The sequence below is a fragment of the Miniopterus schreibersii genome (genome assembly GCF_964146895.1).
Source record: "Miniopterus schreibersii genome assembly, chromosome: 14".
In the NCBI taxonomy this organism is placed as follows: domain Eukaryota; kingdom Metazoa; phylum Chordata; class Mammalia; order Chiroptera; family Miniopteridae; genus Miniopterus; species Miniopterus schreibersii.
In genome coordinates, this window is record NC_138114.1 from 7,006,749 (window position 1) to 7,024,808 (window position 18,060).

At 43.3% G+C, this 18,060-nt stretch overlaps 2 pseudogenes across 2 annotated transcripts; one reads left to right on the top strand and one right to left on the bottom strand.

Moving 5' to 3' along the window:
* Positions 1-11,024: 11,024 nt before the first annotated feature.
* Positions 11,025-11,648, top strand: LOC308566963 (type 2 lactosamine alpha-2,3-sialyltransferase pseudogene; annotated as a pseudogene). Its single transcript has one exon. The product of its transcript is annotated as a type 2 lactosamine alpha-2,3-sialyltransferase pseudogene (transcript).
* A 5,149-nt stretch (positions 11,649-16,797) lies between these two features.
* LOC308567249 (programmed cell death protein 2 pseudogene) lies at positions 16,798-17,573 on the bottom strand (annotated as a pseudogene). Its single transcript has one exon. The product of its transcript is annotated as a programmed cell death protein 2 pseudogene (transcript).
* Between the last annotated feature and the right edge of the window lie 487 nt (positions 17,574-18,060).

Genomic DNA, 18,060 nt, shown 5'->3' on the forward strand with positions numbered 1-18,060 from the left:
TCATAAGCCAAGGTTGAAGCCTAGTCGAAAAGAGGGCTCAGAGGCAGCTGACTAGTTTAGTCAAGGAGAGAATCTTTGTCGCTAAAAAGCCACAGTAATCAAGACAGTGTGGTAGTGGCCTAAGGAGAAACTTACAGATCAAGGAAATAGAATTGAGAGTTCAGAAATAAACCCTATATATGTGGTCAATTGATTTTGACATCCAGCAAATCCATATTGAGCTCAGCATGGTGCTAAATTCTGGGATTATTGAGATACTTAATACTGTCCTCTCGTGAATAACTCTATTTTTAAAAAATATGTTTTTATTGATTTCAGAGAGAAAAAGGGAGAGGGAAAGAGATATAGAAACATCAGTGATGAGAGTCATTGATCAGCTGCCTCCTGCGCACCTCCCACTACTGGGCACGTGCCCTGACTGGGAATCAAACAGTGAACTCCTGGTTCATTGGCCGACAATCAACCACTGAGCCACACCAGCCAGGCAATAACTCCATTTTTTGAAAAGAATATTTTGTGTAAAAGAATATGACGGGAACATAAGAAAGGTACAAAATAGCCATCAATCTACTTTCAGTTTTCCCACTTATGCAGTGAGGTGGTTGGACAAAATCATTATCCTGAAACTTTAGAGTGCATAAGAATCACCAAGGGGAGGGTGGGGAAGGTAGAAGAGAGTAAAGGGAGAATAACTGGTGATGGAAGGAGACAATAAAGTTAGATTCTTAAATTGCTTATCCTAAAAACTAAAGAAACAATTTAATAAGTTATCATGCCTAAATAATAAATAAAATGCTTCTGATAAAACAATCTAAACAAAAAACCAAAATAATTTTTTAAAAAATCACTGAGGAATCTCTAAAAATACAGATTCTTAGAACCCTACCTTGGAGAGTCTAATCTCATAGGTCTGAGCATGGGAATCTGCACTTATAGCTAGGCCTCTCACTGGATTCTGACGCAGGAGGTCCATGTAAGAAATATTGGCCTACAATATCTTTGATTGCTGATTTTTAAAATACTTTTTAATGGATTTTTTAGAGAGAGAGAAAAGTAGAGGGAGAGAGAGAAAGAAACATCAATGTGAGAGAGAAACACCCATCAATTGCTTCCCGTATACACCCTGACTGGGGACCTGGGACCAAGTCTGCAACCTGGGCATGTACCCCGACCAGGAATTGAATTGGCAACCTTTTGGTGCATGGGACGACACCCAACCAACTGAGCCACACTGGCCAAGCCTGATTTCTGATATTTTATGATATTATTATTGTTTGTAAATGAATCCATAGGCAATAACTAAAAAACTTTCTAAATGCATGCATTTAATCTTTGGATACATTGGCAAAAGTCTGCCAAATATATAAGCAATAGAATGGTCATTGGGGCACTGCTTCTATTAAAAGAGAAAGACAGAGAGAATGAGAATCTACAGGGAACTCTTTAAAGAAATTATCGTAGATATAAAGGACACCACAGAGCTGTTTAAAAAGAATGAGGCAGTTCTCTATGTACTGATATATAAAAGAATTACAGGTACACTTTTAAAAAAATGTGTCTTTATTGATTTCAGAGAGAAGAAGGGAAAGGGAGAGAGAGAGAGAGAGAAACATCAAGGATGAGAGTCATTGATCCGCTGCCTCCTGTACACCCCCTGCTGGGGATCGAGCCCCAACCCTGCACGTGCCCTGACCGGGAATCAAACAGTGATCTCCTGGATCCTAGGTCGATGCTCAGCTGCTGAGCCACGCCAGCTGGGCCCAAGTATACTTTTAAGACTAAAAAGCAAGATGCCAAACACTGTGTGGTAAAGTGTACTTTCCAAAGATGGCTATAATATCTGCTCTTCTGCAATGTAATCTTCTCTGCCCACCACCAAGGAAAAAATCTGTGTCCCCTCCCTTGCATCTGGACTGGCAAAATAACTTGCTTAGCCAACGGAACATGGCAGCTGGATCTTCCAAGACTAGATCATAAAAAAACTTGCAGCGTCTGCCTTTGTCACACTTGGGACACTCCTCCTCAGAACCCACTGGCCATGCTATGCAAGCTTCATAAGAGACCATCTGGCGATATTCCTTTCTGTCAACTTAGCTGAGCTCCCAGGGGACTGAGTGCACGCCAGCCCAAGCCTCCTGGTCTGACCTCCATGCCACCAGTTTGCAGCTGCATGAGTGATGCCCCCAAGAGGCAACCCCTCAGCTGAGCTCAGTTAACCCACACAGTTGAGAGAAATAATAACTGTCATTTTGAGCCACTAACTACTGGGGTGGTTTATTACACAGCAACAGATAGCTGTAACCCTGTGTATAATTTGATCCTATTTGCATACTTTTAGAAGACAAGGATTTATATGCTAATATACACATTAAAACATTTCTGGGAGTCTCTCCAAAGAAAGACCTGCTCCAGGGTCCCCTAAGTTTAGGAAACGGGGCCCCTTGAGCTGCTCAGGCCAAAGTACTTGAACTCATCCTGGACCCCTTTACTTCTCACTCCACACATCCAATTCAGCAGCAATCTTTGCTCACTGGTTTTTGCAATATGTCTCGAATCCAACCTCTTCTCCCATCCTCAGCCGAGGCCCAGAACCTTTCACCTGAGCTGTGGCAATAGCTCAAAACTGGCCAGTCCGCTTGCACTCTCACCCTGCTGCTGCTTATTGCCTGGCGGCACCAGAAAGGACGTCTAAGGTGAGACCCGGCCAGGGGCTCCTGCGACCAAGCCCTCCCGGCTCTCGGTCACACTGGACCGCAGTCCCAGGTGCTCTCCCTCCTCGGTCTCGCTGGCCGGCAGCTTGCTCTCGGATTTCAGCTCCTGTCGTGGGCCCCTTCATTACTGATTTGGCCGCTTTGGCCTTCTTGGTGTTCCTCAGACCGAGAAAACTCTCACCCACCTGTTTACTTGTGTTCTCCCTTTCTGGAATGCGCTTCCCCCGGTTTCACAGGCTCGCTCCCTCACTCCCTCCTTCAGGCCACAGCTCAGAAAAGTCCCTGCTCCAGGGCTCTTTCCTTCACCTGCTTTTTATTCACACCATTGCCCACTCCTGGCACTATTTTACATTCAATATTGTTCTGTATTAGTTTCAGAATATATATTTATTTATCACCTGCTTCATCCACTAAAATGCAAGCACCAGAGGCAGAGACATGACATAGCTTGCCCACCACTGTATTCCCAGCACCCAGGACAGGGCTCAGTACATAGTAGGTGCTCAGCAAGTATTTTAAAATGAGTGAATGAATGAATGAATGAATGTTTATTAGCAATGGTTACTTTTGGGGTGAAGGGTTAGAACAGTCGGAGATGAAGACTTTACTTTTCACTTTCTGTACCACCTGAATTTTTCAAATCTCATGTATATATTACTTTAAAAAACATGGGTTATTGGGAAGTGGGATTTGGGATTAAATTATTTTCTCTGCGTATTTCTATACTTTTAAGAATGTTAATAAACAGTATTTTTAAAAATGGAGACAAGATGGCCTAGAATTTAAATGCTATCTTCCCTCTTTCCAACAAAGTTCCTATATGCAGAACTTTCTGAAGAACACCAGGTTCTAGGTAAGTGTTAGGGGCACTAGATGTGGGAGGGGGACAATTCTGTTGAGGTATAATTATAGCTTCCCACTGTCTTTTGCTTTTGAGATGGCAAAAAGCATTTTAACTTTTTTAGGCTCATTGTGAACTCCAATAGAAGGAAGACAATACATCTCAGCTGTTTGCAAATACTGGGAGGTCCTAGGTGAGGGGGGGGGGGGGTGTTATAATATTGCAAAACAAAAGGGACTGGTTTTAGACCTGTGTTACAGACTAAATGTTTTGCTCCCCTCTCCCACCTCCCAGTATGTGTTGAAGCCCTTATCCCCCAACTTAGATAGGCCTTTATGGAAGTAATTAAGGTTAAATGAGGTCACGAGGGAGGGAACTCCATGATGGGATTAGTGCCCTTATAGAAGGGACACGAGAGAGCTCACTTGAGCACACAGTACATGGTGGCTGTCTATCAGCCAAGAGAAGAGGCTTCTAAATGAAACCAACCCTGCCGACACCTTGATCTTGAACTTTCCAGCCTATAGAACTGAGATATAAACTTTAAGTCACCCAGTCTGTGGTGTTTTGTTATGGCAGCTCAAGCAGACTAAGACAACGGGGAAGAAAAAATCCAAATGCAATAAGTCCATTTTTAAGCTCTATTCATATTGAAAGTAATTAACACTTTATGAACCATTAAAATCTCCTACACAGTCATATTTTATGCTTTCTCTTAATTAGCTGGTCATGTTCATAATTCCTAACAAATATTAGGTTTTGATTTTAGAAAGTTTTTGTCTTTTTACATCAAACGGCAGAAAAATACAACAGGGGAAAAGCTGTCATTTATAATAGACCAGAGTCAAGTTTAGCCTTACTTGAGCCTTGTCTCAACTTGATTAGTTAGCAGATATGAACTTTCAGCTTAGCTTCCTGGACTTAAATATTCTATATCAACTAGGAAAGGTGATGTACACATAGTACCTAAATAAAAGTAATGTTGGGTACAACTAATATGCTTTATGATATTCTTTTATTAATTCTTTCTTAAGATTGAATGTATTGTTTGTTTTGTTTTCAAAGAGCACAGAACACCATATTATAATCGCTTTACAGACAGGAAGACTGAGGCACAGTTTGCCTAAGGACATGCAGCTAGCCTGTGATGGAGTCAGTATTTAAACTCTCTCACTGGCCAAGTTCATAGCCACCTATGAGCTTAGTAGAATAGTAAGAAGCTAGGAAAATTACAGGATAGGGAAACTGAGGCAGGCAGTTAAACAGCAGCTTGCAGCCACCTAGTAAACCCTTTCTTCCCTAAACCAAGGTGACTTAAGAGGAAATGGTTTGCACTCCTCCCCAAATAGAGGGTAAACCCCTTAAATCACCCCACTCAGGGAGACAGCAGAAATCCAATCAGTGCCATTTGCCAACACGCCCCAGGATAGGACAAATTAAGAGAATAAATCTCATTTTGGCTCATCATCATAAAGCTGATGAATATTCTACTGATTCTCCCCTAAGACCTCCGCCAAACACCCAGCCTTGTCCATGCCACTCCCCCCGCCCCCCACAGACACGTACCCCTAACCTCTAAAGACATATTTAAATAATAAATACATAAATACATAAATAAATAATGAATAAAATAATACCTCCCCCCAATCTGTCCATTTTGGTATGAGACTCAATAAGCAAGTTACGAACTCTCTAATTATGCTCTTAAAAGATTCCCAACCAATATCAGGCAAAACCCCTGATGTTTTTGCCACGGTTAGTAAATTCCTGCCGGCTTTCCTGCACTCTGTCTCTGGATTGAACCTTCCCTCAAGACAAGAGCCGAGGCCTCCTTTCTCACCGGTAAGGCTGCTTCTTGATGAGTCCGTAGACTGCGCTTCGCCTTTGTTGGCTCTGCCACGGTCCCACCATCACACGATGGCAGAGGGCCTTCCTCAGGGTGTCTGCCTCCATCCCTCCTGGGTGCCCGCTCAGGTGCTGGGCCTCCCCTGCTCCAAAACCCCTGCTGGCCTCGGGGCGGGAGGGGTGCAGCGGGGGGCCTCCCGTCGCCAGTGCACCCGCCCTGGGGAGCAGAGCTGGGAGGCAGCCCGCAAGCTGGAAGCATGGCTGGGTGGCAAGCCAGTGAAGAATGCCTGCCTACCCAATTTCCCCTTTTATGTTGCTTGAAGAAATTTCCTTAGACTCGTTAGATATTGGTTGGGAATCTTTTAAGAGCATAATTAGAGAGTTCGTAACTTGCTTATTGAGTCTCATACCAAAATGGACAGATTGGGGGGAGGTATTATTTTATTCATTATTTATTTATGTATTTATGTATTTATTATTTAAATATGTCTTTATTGATTTCAGAGAGAGGAAGGGAGAGGGAGAGAGAGAGAGAAAAGCATCAGTAATGAGAGAGCCATTGATCGGCTGCCTCCTGCACGCCCCCGACTGGGGATCGAGCCCGCAACCCGGGCCTGTGCCCTGACCAGGAATCGAACCTCAATCTCCTGGATCCTAGGTTGATGCTCAATCACTGAGCCATGCCGGTCGGGCAGTATTATTTTATTTTTATTTTTTTGAATTTTTATAAGAATTTATTTGAGCCAAACGGATATGCTGGGAAGCAAGACCTTAAATTCTCTCAGGAAGTTTTGTTGTTTTTTTAACTTTCTTTCTTTCTTTCTTTCTCATCGCCGTTTATCCACTCTGTGCTCCCTTCCACCGATACTCCCCCTTCCCCACCCCGCTCCCGTAACCGCCACACTGTTCTCCATGTCCGTGAGCTCTCTCTCTTTTTAGCTCAATCCCTCCACTCACCCCACCCTCAACACCCAGGAAGCTATTATTTTCCTGAGAAGTAAATAGTCTTGGAAAAAAGTATAACTTACCCAAGCTTAGTGATTTAGCTAGTCAGCATTCAGAAGTATAAAGAGAACAGGCAAAAGTGCACCAGACACAACTGGACTCAAATCTTGGCTCTGCCATATATGTTCTAGGACAATGTGCATTTATGACTATTCCTCAGGGTTATTGGGAAGGTTAAGATAATACAGATAAAACTTTTACTCATTGTACCTCATAAATGTTACATTAATTTTTTAAAATTGATCTTTATTGTTGAGAGTGTTACCTGGGAGACAACAAGACCTCCGTTCTTGTCTTCTTGAGGGAAAGATTTCAATCAAGAGTCAAAGTGGAGCAAAGTAAGCAAGAGTTTATTGACCACAGCAAAAATATACTTAGGGCAGTTAAACAAGGAGGTACATGGAAGAAGCAACAGGAGAGCCTGGGGGCTGCTCTGGCTCACTGATGAGTCGGAGAGAGAAGGGGCCTTGGAGACAGGGTCAGGGGGTTTGTCCGGGATGAGCTGCCTCTGCCCATTGCTCCTCTGGTTGCAGGTCTCATGGGGTCCCCTCAGAGGGAGGAAGGGGGATGAAGATGGCTCAGGGTTGCTCCTCTGGGGGAAGAGAGAGCACCTGGGTCTTTCCTTTGTCCAGAGCATATTTATCTCTCTCTTGCAGGTGGGAATCTTAGGGGAGGTGTCAGGGGAGGGTCTTCTCAATAGAGTATTCAGCAGCTTTCCAGATGGGCTCTTTCAGGGTGGTGGTCTCCACTGCTTGGTTGGTGCCAGGGCAGGAGGTCGTTAGTCAGTGTAGCTGGTCCTGAGGCAGCCATGGTGTCACCTGTCTGGTTTTGCTGCTTTTCTGGGCCTGGAGCTGAAACACAACTGAGGCCTAGATGTTATCTCTAGGGAGGAAAAGTCAGGGGGTCTAAACCACAGGCCCAGCTCTATGAAAGGTCAGGGATTCTAACCCGCATGACCAGGGATACGCTAGGGGAGGAGAGGTTACCCTGGGGACAAGGTTCTTGTTTTCCCAGTTTTGCCCCCTGCTAGGCATCTGGGGCTTCCTACCCTGGTGAGTTTCTGTACCTGGCCCACCGTCCTTGCTCTGCTCGTGTCTGCCTAACTGCTTGTAACAGAGAGTATTACAGATGTTCCCCATTTTCCCCTCATTACCACCCTCCACCCAATAAATGTTACATTTCTTTTCTTTCCTTCTAACTGGAAGTCCAGTGTCTTTCTCAGAGTATCAAGGGGCCCCTCTTAGGGATGTGTATAGCAGATTCCACCAAATGGAAGCTCAAATGGAAGCTTGTGTATGTCAACAGCTGGGAAACAACGCCAAGTGCCTTTAACACGAATATAAAAGTTTGGCTCTGTGGTTAGAGCACTGGCCTGCAGACTGAAGGGTGCCGGGTTCGATTCTGGCCAAGGGCATGTGCCTCAGGTGCAGGCTCGATCTCGTGGCCCTCAGGGCTGTGCGGGGGGCAGCCAATCGATATGTCTCTCTCACATCGATATTTCTCTTTCTGTGTCCCTTCCACTCTCTCTGAAAAGCAAAGGAAAAAATATCCTCTGGCGAGGGTTAAAAAAAAGTTATAAAAACAGGGGTGTGCGTCTTTGTGTAGGTAAGAGTACCCAAGAGGCAGCCGGAGGTAATGTTCTCTTTCCAGGTTTTATGCAATCTAAAGCAGAATTTTAAGTATAGAAAGGGAAGCAAGCATGTGGAGCATTTAAACTAGTTCTGGCTTAAATAGAATTAGAGTTCAGTCTATACAGTGCTTTATGGTTTTCTTTAAATTGCCCTTCTGTCTTTTTTCTGTGGTCCAATCATACTCATTCTGCAGGGTGGCGTGCTGAAGGACCTTTAAGGGACCGAGCTAATTAGGGACTCAAATCCAGTTCTAATTTTTGACAAAATTAGATCTCCTATATCCCATGCTGCCGCTCATCTATTCTATCCAAGGGCACGGAGATCCCTTTCCCTCACACACTTTAAAGCAACACCCCAGGCCTCAGCACCAGGAGTGAAGGCGGCACAGTCTCTAGAATCACTAGAACCAAGCCCACATTCCTAAGGTCTGGGATGAACACCGAGAAGCTGCCCAAGATGCTGGGACAAGTGGAAATACTATTATTATGTACTTATACAAGTGTTGTATCTGTTGTACAATGAACACACCTAGGTTGATACGAAGTTGGAAGACACAGCTCCTTTTCTCCCAGTTCGCTCCACACATTGGTCAGCACATGCGTCATCTCCCCCACTGCTGGGAAAGGCCCTTCACAAAGCTGAGACCCATGTCCCATCACAGGATCTGATCTCTCGCTGCTTTCTACTCATCTCTATCTTTGACTCCCTCCTACCTGCTACAATGCCAGAAAATAAAAAGTAAATAAGGTTATTTCCTTATTCGGTTTGTCCTGAAGTCCTAATGCACATAAATATTTAATAAGTATTTCATTTGCCCTACAGTCAAAAAGAGGAGGCACTAAGATAGATAAATGATGATAATGTTTAAGGGAGATAAACATGAAGTCCTGTGTTTATTTCCCCAAATCAACTGTACACTAATGGAACGGTATTGAAAATATAAGCCAATGAGGTTTGCCCTTTGCTCTCACCCTACTCTACTTCTGGTATCCGTGTGCTGAGAGTAGGGTGCCTCCTGCAATAATTCAGCAAGAAGTGACTCAATGCTTAACTTTTTTTTTTTTTTAATTATTATTTTTTAAAATATACCTTTATTGATCTCAGAGAGAGGAAAGGAGAGGGAGAGAGAGAGAGATAGAAACATCAATGATGAGAGTCATTGATCGGCTAGCCTGCAACCCGGGCATGTGCCCTGACCGGGAATCGAATCCTGATCGCCTGGATCCTAGGTCGATGCTCTACCACTGAGCCACGTCCGGCCGGGCTCAATGCTCAACTTTTAATTTCAGAATAGACTTTCACAGCTCAGGGCAGAGACAATAGCTTTAGGAGTGAAAGGATTTGTGGTGGGCACCAACAAATCCAATTCTTAGCTTGAACACTTAGTGTTAAAAAATACTTAGCACCTGCTCAGACTAGATGGAGATCCCACAGGCCTGAGGAAAAGAGAGAGTTGGAGAGGCGAGCAATAGGGTGAGTCAGTGAGGTGGGTCCCTGAAAGGGAGCTCTCTGTCTACCCATCGCCCCACCCAGGGTGGGCAGCAGAGGAGAGGGTGGAGATAATAGAGGCCCCAGTAAGCGAAAGGATCTTCAGGCAGGGAAAGAAGAGCTGTGTTTATTTCCTGTGGGGCCCAGGGAGAGCAAGAGAGGTCTTTGCCCATGCCTGTCCTGCAGGGCGTGGTGACAGCAGCCGTGTGGAGCCACAGCTTCTCTGTCTCCTGGTCCTGGGTGGTGAGGGAGCACTTCTAAAAGTGTCCCTCTGCAATGAGGACAAGCAAGAAGCCAGTGTGTGGAGGGATAGTCTGGAGACATTTCCAGGTCTGATGTCATGCCCTGTAAGTCCTGTAGCCTCAAGTTCTCCCACCCACTGAGTCAGAGAGGAGGCGGGTGCCACCTTGAACAAAGGAACTATTGTTTTGCTTTGGCCTCAAAGTTGGCTTCTGTTTTAGGCTCCTACCAAGACAACGATCTTGAAGGTCAGGCCTGTTCAGAAAGAGATGCAAAGTTCCTGAAGATTAGGTTAGCCCATGTCTGTGTCTCACATTATTATTATTTTTTAAATCTTTATGAGTTTATTTGGCTAAACTGATGACATGCCAGGAAGCAAGATCTCAAATGCTCCCGTGGTCCCACATTATTATTATTATAATCATTACTATTATTATTATTATTGTTATTTTAATCCTCACCTGAGGTTATTTTTCCCCCATTGCTTTCAGAGAGAGTGAAGGGAGAGAGAGAGAAAAAACATTGATGTGAGAGAAACACATCGACTGGTTGCCTCCCGCACTGGGGTGGGGATGGAGCCTGCAACTGAGGTACATGCCCTTGGAAGAAATTGTACTAGGGACCCTTCAGTCCAAGGGCTGATGCTCTAACCACTGATCCAAAGTGGCTAGGGTGGTCCCACATTATTAAGAAGGGCCCCTTTTTGACCTTTTCGGAGTGATAGAAATGTTCTAAATTTTATTATGGTGGTGGTTATGTGGATGAAAAGGGGGCTCTGTGGAAAGCAACCTCACAGGGTGAACTGATCGTAAATTCCTAACTGGGCAGGTCATGGTGGATAATTAAGCCCTAAGCACATTCTGTCACTTCTTTAATAAAAGGCTTAGATATCTCTCCCTTAAGGAAACCCTGTCCATTGCTTCCCCGCATCTGGGTTAACACACCTTCCAAGAGAGCCCATAATCTTAACTACCCTGCAATGCAATCCCTCCTCGCCTTCTCCCGCCTACACGGAACCTTCCTTATGCTCCCTCCCGAACTGCAAATGCATAAAAGAAATTGCAAAATTGTTGTTCTCAAAAGCATTTGAGATCTTGCTCCCTGTCAGTTTGGGCTCAAACTCATAAAAACTATGTACGGGTTTGGGCGTTTCTCATATCAACAGTTATGTGACTCTACACATTTGTCAAAACTCATCCACTGGTCACAGAGCAGGCGGGTTTTCTTAGGTGAGCCGACACGGTGCCGCGTAAAGGGTGCGTGGGGGTTGGTAACGGAGCTTTGAAGAATAAGGCATTAGGAGGAAAAACGGACTCCTATGATATAATAATAAGAATGAATAACGGTCCTGTTTCAGGGCACGAAGGGGAAGCTGGGAGAAAGGACAACCTTCCGACTTTCGTATCCAGGATGGGTTTTCAGATGCGCGGCACAGTGATCTGACACCAGGCCATTCTCACTGCTCTTAGGCCCCGTGGTTTAAAGTGGCTGTGGAAATTGTTGACGGGTGGCAAAATAAACACTAATGGCTTTTGGGACAAACCAGCCTTAAACCTGATTTATGCACCATATCAAATCAGAATATTAGATCATCATCAGAAAGGCAGCTTTATGAACTGCTTAATTTCCCTAAAGTGTTTCCCAGAAATTAGAAACACAAACACCCGACGACAGGAATTATTCCATCCCGTTGCCACATGGCCTTTCACATATGCCACGAAGCCCACCTTGCTGGCTTTAGATTCAAGTTTTCTGAGTCCTGTACACTATTATGGGAAAGCCCCCATGCTGTTGATGAATTACAACACATATCGCAACGTGACTGCAGAGCCGCTCTTTTTGGACATTATAGAAAAGAACTTTGTAATCAACTTGACTCAAGATTGACCCTACAGACAGAGAAGATAATGCCGACAGTATTAGATTTATTTTTATACTGCAATTTTTAGTTTGTTTTTTAAAATTGGATGTACTTCTCAAGAAATTATGTATATTAAGCTGCCTGGTGATTCATAACCACCAGCTTAATTTCTGTGAATATATTTAATTTATGAAAATCAAGATATATTTAGTTACCATGTCAGGGAAGTGAGTAAAGTTTTAATTGTATTGTTTTTTTAAATATATTTTTAGTTATTTCATTTTAGACTTTTGAAGGGATGTAACTTCCCAATAAGTAAGGGGATTTATGTTCACTGCAACAGACTTGAATACAAAATGACACATTTGGCTGTATAAATTGGTGGGGAATTGGCATGTGGTTGTGCCTTGATGTGGCAAACTGGCAGCCCTTCAGGTCCATGCCTGGCTGACTTTAGTTTCTTTTTGTTCTATTTAAGGAGCCTGATTTAAATTTTAAACCAGCCCTGAACAGAGCAGCGTGGACAGCGTGGATGGTTATGGAAACCTAAGATCATACTGGTATAATTAGGCTCCCCTTCCCCTGCAATTAAGTAAACCACGATTATGATGAATAATTAGATAGTATGAAGATGGTATTTTTTGTTTTTAAGTTGAAGGAAATAGGCTAAACATGAAATTCTAGATGAGTAAATAACCAAAGACTGTAATTACTAAAGTCTGGTGATTGCATTATTTTAAAGAAATAAAAACATTTATACTAAGAAAAAAAATGTTTTTAAACCACAAAACAGTGAGATACCCACTTATAACCCACTAGGATGGCTATAATCAAAAAGACATAATAGCAACTGTTGCCAAGGATGAAGAAATACAGGAACTGGATGGCAGCGCCTTAAAAGGCCTTAAAAAGTTAATCACAGTTACCATTTAGACCAGCGATCCACCACTGGGTACTGTTAAAGAGAAAACCACAGGCCCCAAATGGTGTCTTTGTGCTAAAGCCCCTGATACCAAAACGAGATTAAATACCAAACCTAACTGCTGTTTCAATTTCTCCCAGAAACAATCTTACTCAACAGGTCTGGAATTTTCTGGTCAACACCAGTGAGGTCATCTGTCAGGTGGACCTCTCCATTCCTTCCCTCCCCCGCCAGAAAGAAGAAGCATAACAGAAACCCTTGCCAATCCCTTCAGCAAAAAGAAGATGTCCTGGTTTCCAAATAATTCTTTCGTTTTTTTTCTCCCTTGCCCCACTCTTATGCCTATAAAAACCTTCCATTTTGCACAAACCTTCTAGTTGCTAGATGGGATGCTGCCCAATTCATAAATCGCTTATTAAAGTCAATTAGATCTTCAAATTTGCTCTGTTGAATTTTGTTCTTTGACAGTACATACTCAAGAAAATTCAAATCAATCACTCAAATACACACTTGTACATAAATGTTTATAGCAGCGTCATTTACAAAGGCCAAAAGGTGTAAACTGACTAAATGTTCATAAATGGATGAACGGATAAACAAAATGTAATATATCCATACAATGGAATATTATTCAGCAATGAAAAAAATGAAGTATTGCTATGTTAATAGAACATGGATGAATGTTGAAAACATTATGCTAAGTGGAAGAAGCCAGTCACAAAAGACCATATATTATATGACTCCATTTGTATGAAATATCCAGAATAGACATATATAAAGGCAGATGTAAAATAGTGAGGGCCAAGGATTAGAGGGATGGAAGACTGGAAAGTTATAGCTAAAGGTACAGGGTGTCCTTTTGGGGTTGATAAAATGTTCTAAAATTGAACTAAATATAATAAAAACGATTGTATTACACGCTTTAAATAGTTGAATTGTATGGTATGTGAATTCTATCACAATAAAGTTATAAAAAAAAGTGCTCTCTTTTGTTTTACAAACTGCTCCAGTTTGTATAATAAATTGTATGTTCACCCTACTTGAGCTTTACGTACAATTAAAAAACAAGTCTAGCCGGCCGGGCGTGGCTCAGCGGTTGAGCATCGACCTAGGATCCAGGAGATCGCGGTTCGATCCCCAGTCAGGGGCATGCCGGAGGCAGCCGATCAATGACTCTCTCATCATTGATGTTTCTCTCTCTCTCTCCCTTCCTTTCTCTGAAATCAATAAATATACATTTAAAAAATAAAATAAATGAGCTTACTTTAAAAAAAACAACAAGTCTGACTTGATTATAGAATTTTGGCTTTGCAGTAGAAAAATACTGAGGATATGTAACAGGAGAAGTTTCTGCAGAGAATAGAAAGCCTGTCCCTTCTAGCATGAAGAAATAAAGAAGGGGGGGAAAGCATTAATAATAATAATTTCAACTAATACTGGCCAACACCTATTGAGTGCTTACTCTGTGCCAGGTACTATGCTAAGTACTTTATACAAATAATTTTCTTTAATTTTTCCATTGCTTTTCAGAGAAGGTAGAAGGGAGGAGGAGTGAGAGTAAAGCATCGATGGGAGAGAGATACATCAATTGGCTGCCTCCTGCATGCACCCGAGCCTGCAACCGAGCTACATGCTGCCAGCCGGAATCGACCTGGGGACCCTTCAGTCCGCAGGCCGATGCTCTAATCACTGAGGCAAACCGGCTAGGGCTTTTAATTCTTTTAAAAATTTTTTAAATTCTATTTTTCCCCCCAATCATCATTTATCTCCTGTATACTGTCTTCCACCTCCACCCACCAACCTCCCCCCTGCAACCACCACACTGCCGTCTGTGTCCATGAGTCCTTTCTCTTCTCTCTTCTTTTTTGCTCAGGTCCTCCACCATCACCCCTGACATTCCCCCCCCACCACCACCACCAGAGCTGTCTGCTTGCTCTCTATCTGTGAGTCTGCCTCTATTTTCCTTGTTATCCCACATATGAGTGAGATCATATGGTGCCTGTCTTTCTCTGACGGGCTTATTTCACTTCTCATAATACTCTCCAGGTCCCTCCATGCTGTCCCAAAGGGTAAAATTTCCTTCCTTTTTGCAGCTGAGAAGTATTCCATTGTGCAAATGTACCGTAGCTGTTTTGTCCACTCATCTACTGATGGGCTGCTTCCAAATCTTGGCTATTGTAAGTAATGCGGCAACGAATATAGGGGTGCATGTATTCTTTCAAATTAGTGTTTTGGGTTTCTTTGGATAAGTTCCCAGAAGTAGACTTGCTGGGCCATAAGGCAGTTCCATTTTTAATTTTTTGAGGTAACTCCATGCTGCTTCCCACAGTATTGGCTGCACCGGCCTGCACTCCCACCGGCATTCCCTTTTCTCTATATCCTCGCCGACACTCGTGTCGTTGATTTGTTGACGTAGCCATTCTGACAGGTGTGAGGTGATATCTCATTGTAGCTTTAATTTCCATCTCTCTGATGATTAGTGACTTTGAACATCTTTTCATATGTTGATTGGCCATCAGTGCGTCCTCTTTGGAGAAGTGTCTATTCCGGTATTCTGCCCAGTTTTTAATTGGATTGTTTCTTTGGTGTTGAGTCTTCTAAGTTCTTTAGAAATTTTCTCTCTATTTAACCCTCTATTTAGAAATGTTCCCGCTATTCCCACTTTGTTGAGAGTTTTTATCATACATGGGTGCTGGGTTTTATCAAATGCTTTTTCTGCATCTATTGATATGATCATGTGGTTTTTATTCTTCATTTGTTTACGTGATGTATCACGTTCATTGTTTTGCGGATATTGTGCCAACCTTGCATCTCTGGAATAAATCCCACTTGGTCATGGTGTGTGAACCTTTTCATGTACTGCTGGATCTGATTTGCTAATATTTTGTGGAGGATTTTAGCATCTATGTTCTTCAGGGATATTGGTCTATAATTTTCTTTCTTTGTAGTGTCTTTATCTGTTTTTGGAATTGGGATAAGGCTGGTCTCGTAAAATGAGCGTGGGAGTCTTCCTCCTCTTGAATATTTTTGAATAGTTTGGGAAGGATAGGTGTTAGTTTTTCTTCGAATGTTTGAAGAAAAACTGTGAAGCTGTCCAGGCCAGGGCTTCTGTCTGTTGGGAGTTTTTTATTCCTGCCTCAACTTCACAAGTTGTTATCTGTCTATTCAGATGCCCTGACTCCTGAGTTTTGGAAGGTTGTATTTTTCTAGGAATTTCTCCATTTCATCCAGGTTGTCCAGCTTGTTGGCATATAGTTGTTCATAGTATTTTCTTACAATCCTTTGTATTTCTGTTGGGTAAGTTGTTACTTCACCTCTTTCATTTTTGATTTTATTTATTTGGGTCCTCTCTCTTTGCTTCTTGATGACTCTGGCTAAAGGTTCCTCAATGTTATTTATCTTCTTAAAGAACCAGCTCTTGGTTTTATTGATCTTCTGTATTTTCTTTTAGTCTCTATGTCATTTATTTCTGCTCTGATCTGTATTATTTCCTTCCTTCTACCCACTCTGGGCTTTATTTGTTGTTTTTTTTCAAGTTCCTTCAAGTGTACAGTTTGATTGTTTATTAGAGCTTTTTCTTTTTTCTTGAGGTAGCCTTTAATGCTATGAATTTCCCTCTTAGGGAAGGCAGGAGAGGAAGAGAGCGAGCTTCCTTACTCACCTGGGGCTATAACCAGGAGTTTTCCTAAATAACCAATCAGCTTCACAAGCTTTGCTGGGCTTCCATTGGGTCCACCCCAACCAAGGATCCCTTTCCCAGGCACACTGACAGGCCTCTATGGTCAAGCACCTTCCCCTGCCCTATTCCACCTGTCTTTATCTCCCCCTGCTCCCCCACCCCCACCCCAGTCCTTACTGGAGGGGAAGGGAGGGGTGTCAGTCCCCTTGGAGGGACACTGCTGCATTTCCCTGGGGTGTGTGTGAAGCTGTAGCTTTCTGGTGAAACACACAGATTCAGTGTCTGATTCCTTTGGCTTTCTTCCTAATATCTGGTACAATCTAGAATTCAAATATCCTCTTGGCACCACAGGGCAATCTGTGATATCCTTGAGGGATGTTTTTTTAAAAACAAAACAAAACACAAAAACATGTTTTATTGATTTCAGAGAGAGGAAGGGAGAGGGAAAGAGGGATAGAAAGAATAATGATGAGAGAGTCATTGATCGGCTGCCTCCTGCATGTCCCCCTCCTGCAGATAGAGCCAGCAACCTGGGCAAGTGCCCAGACTGGGTATCGAAATGTGACCTCCTGGTTCATTGGTTGATGTCAACCACTGAGCCATGCCTGCCGGGCTTGAGGATGTTTCCAGCAGAGATCCAGATGGGGCAATCCCTCTGTCATATCTAGGAAACTGTTCTGGTTCTAGGGCTATTTTGGTTTTAAACTTCTGGAAAATTGTACCTTCCCTGGATTTGTGTTTTGCCATGGAGTCTAATCCTTCCTCAGGGGCTCCACCAGTGCTCCCTGTAACCTCTGATTCACACTCTTTTATCGAAACTTCTGGTGTTATCTCATCTTCTCTTTTTATCATGATTTCAAATTCTGGAAAAAGAAGTTGTGGTCTGGAACTGTATTGTCCAAATTACTTAATCGTGTACAGCCTACTTTTATCCCGATCCAGAGTCTGGTGCTCCTTATTGCAGTAATGCGCCTTGTGACATCCGGAGCATGTTCTGTGGCCTAAGGAACCGCAAACATTCCAGAGATGAGCCCCAGCCTGAGCTGGAGGTGCAGTGATTCTCCTGTCTCTGGGGGGATCCTCCGAGTCTAGTTCATATGAGTAAAAGTCATTTTTCCTGGGTAGCTGATTTCTGAGAAGGCTCAGGCCCAAGCAGCCTGCAGCAGCAGCAAAGGAACAGGCGTCTTGGGAGGCACTGGCCGGGCAGAGCTGGGCAGGGGCAAAGCAGGGTGCCTGGAGCTGCAGCAGGAAGGCCAGCGACCAGCGCACAACTCGCTGGGGACTCTTTGCTGCACAGCCCCGATATGGCACCGCCTCTTCCAAGCCCCTCTTTGCCCCTGCAGCTTGCATGCCGCTCTAGGGGTATGGTGGACGGAACTGTCCCAAAGAATCTTAAAAGCACCCAGAGACATGATGAAGTGATTCATCTCACTGCAGGACAATATTAAGATTAAAAGTTGAAACTTCTGCTTTCTGGTTCAATACATTTCAATATATAAAGAGCTTAAAAGCCAGCACTCTTTGTTTTCACAAGAAAAAAACTAAATGAACTAAAAATCAACTGTTCTCACCTGGCTGGCATGGCTCAGTGGTTGAGCATTGACCTATTATCCAGAAGACTGAGGTTGGATCCCTGGTCAGGGCACATGCCGGGGTTGTGGGCTCGATCCCTAGTGGGGGCGTGCAGGAGGGAGCCGATCAATGAGGACTCTCTCATCATTGATGTTTCTCTCTCTCTCTCTCCCTTCCTGTCTCTGAAATCAATAAAGATATATTTTAAATTTTTAAAAAAATCAACTTTTCTCATATTCATATTATATTGAGGTCACAGGATAAA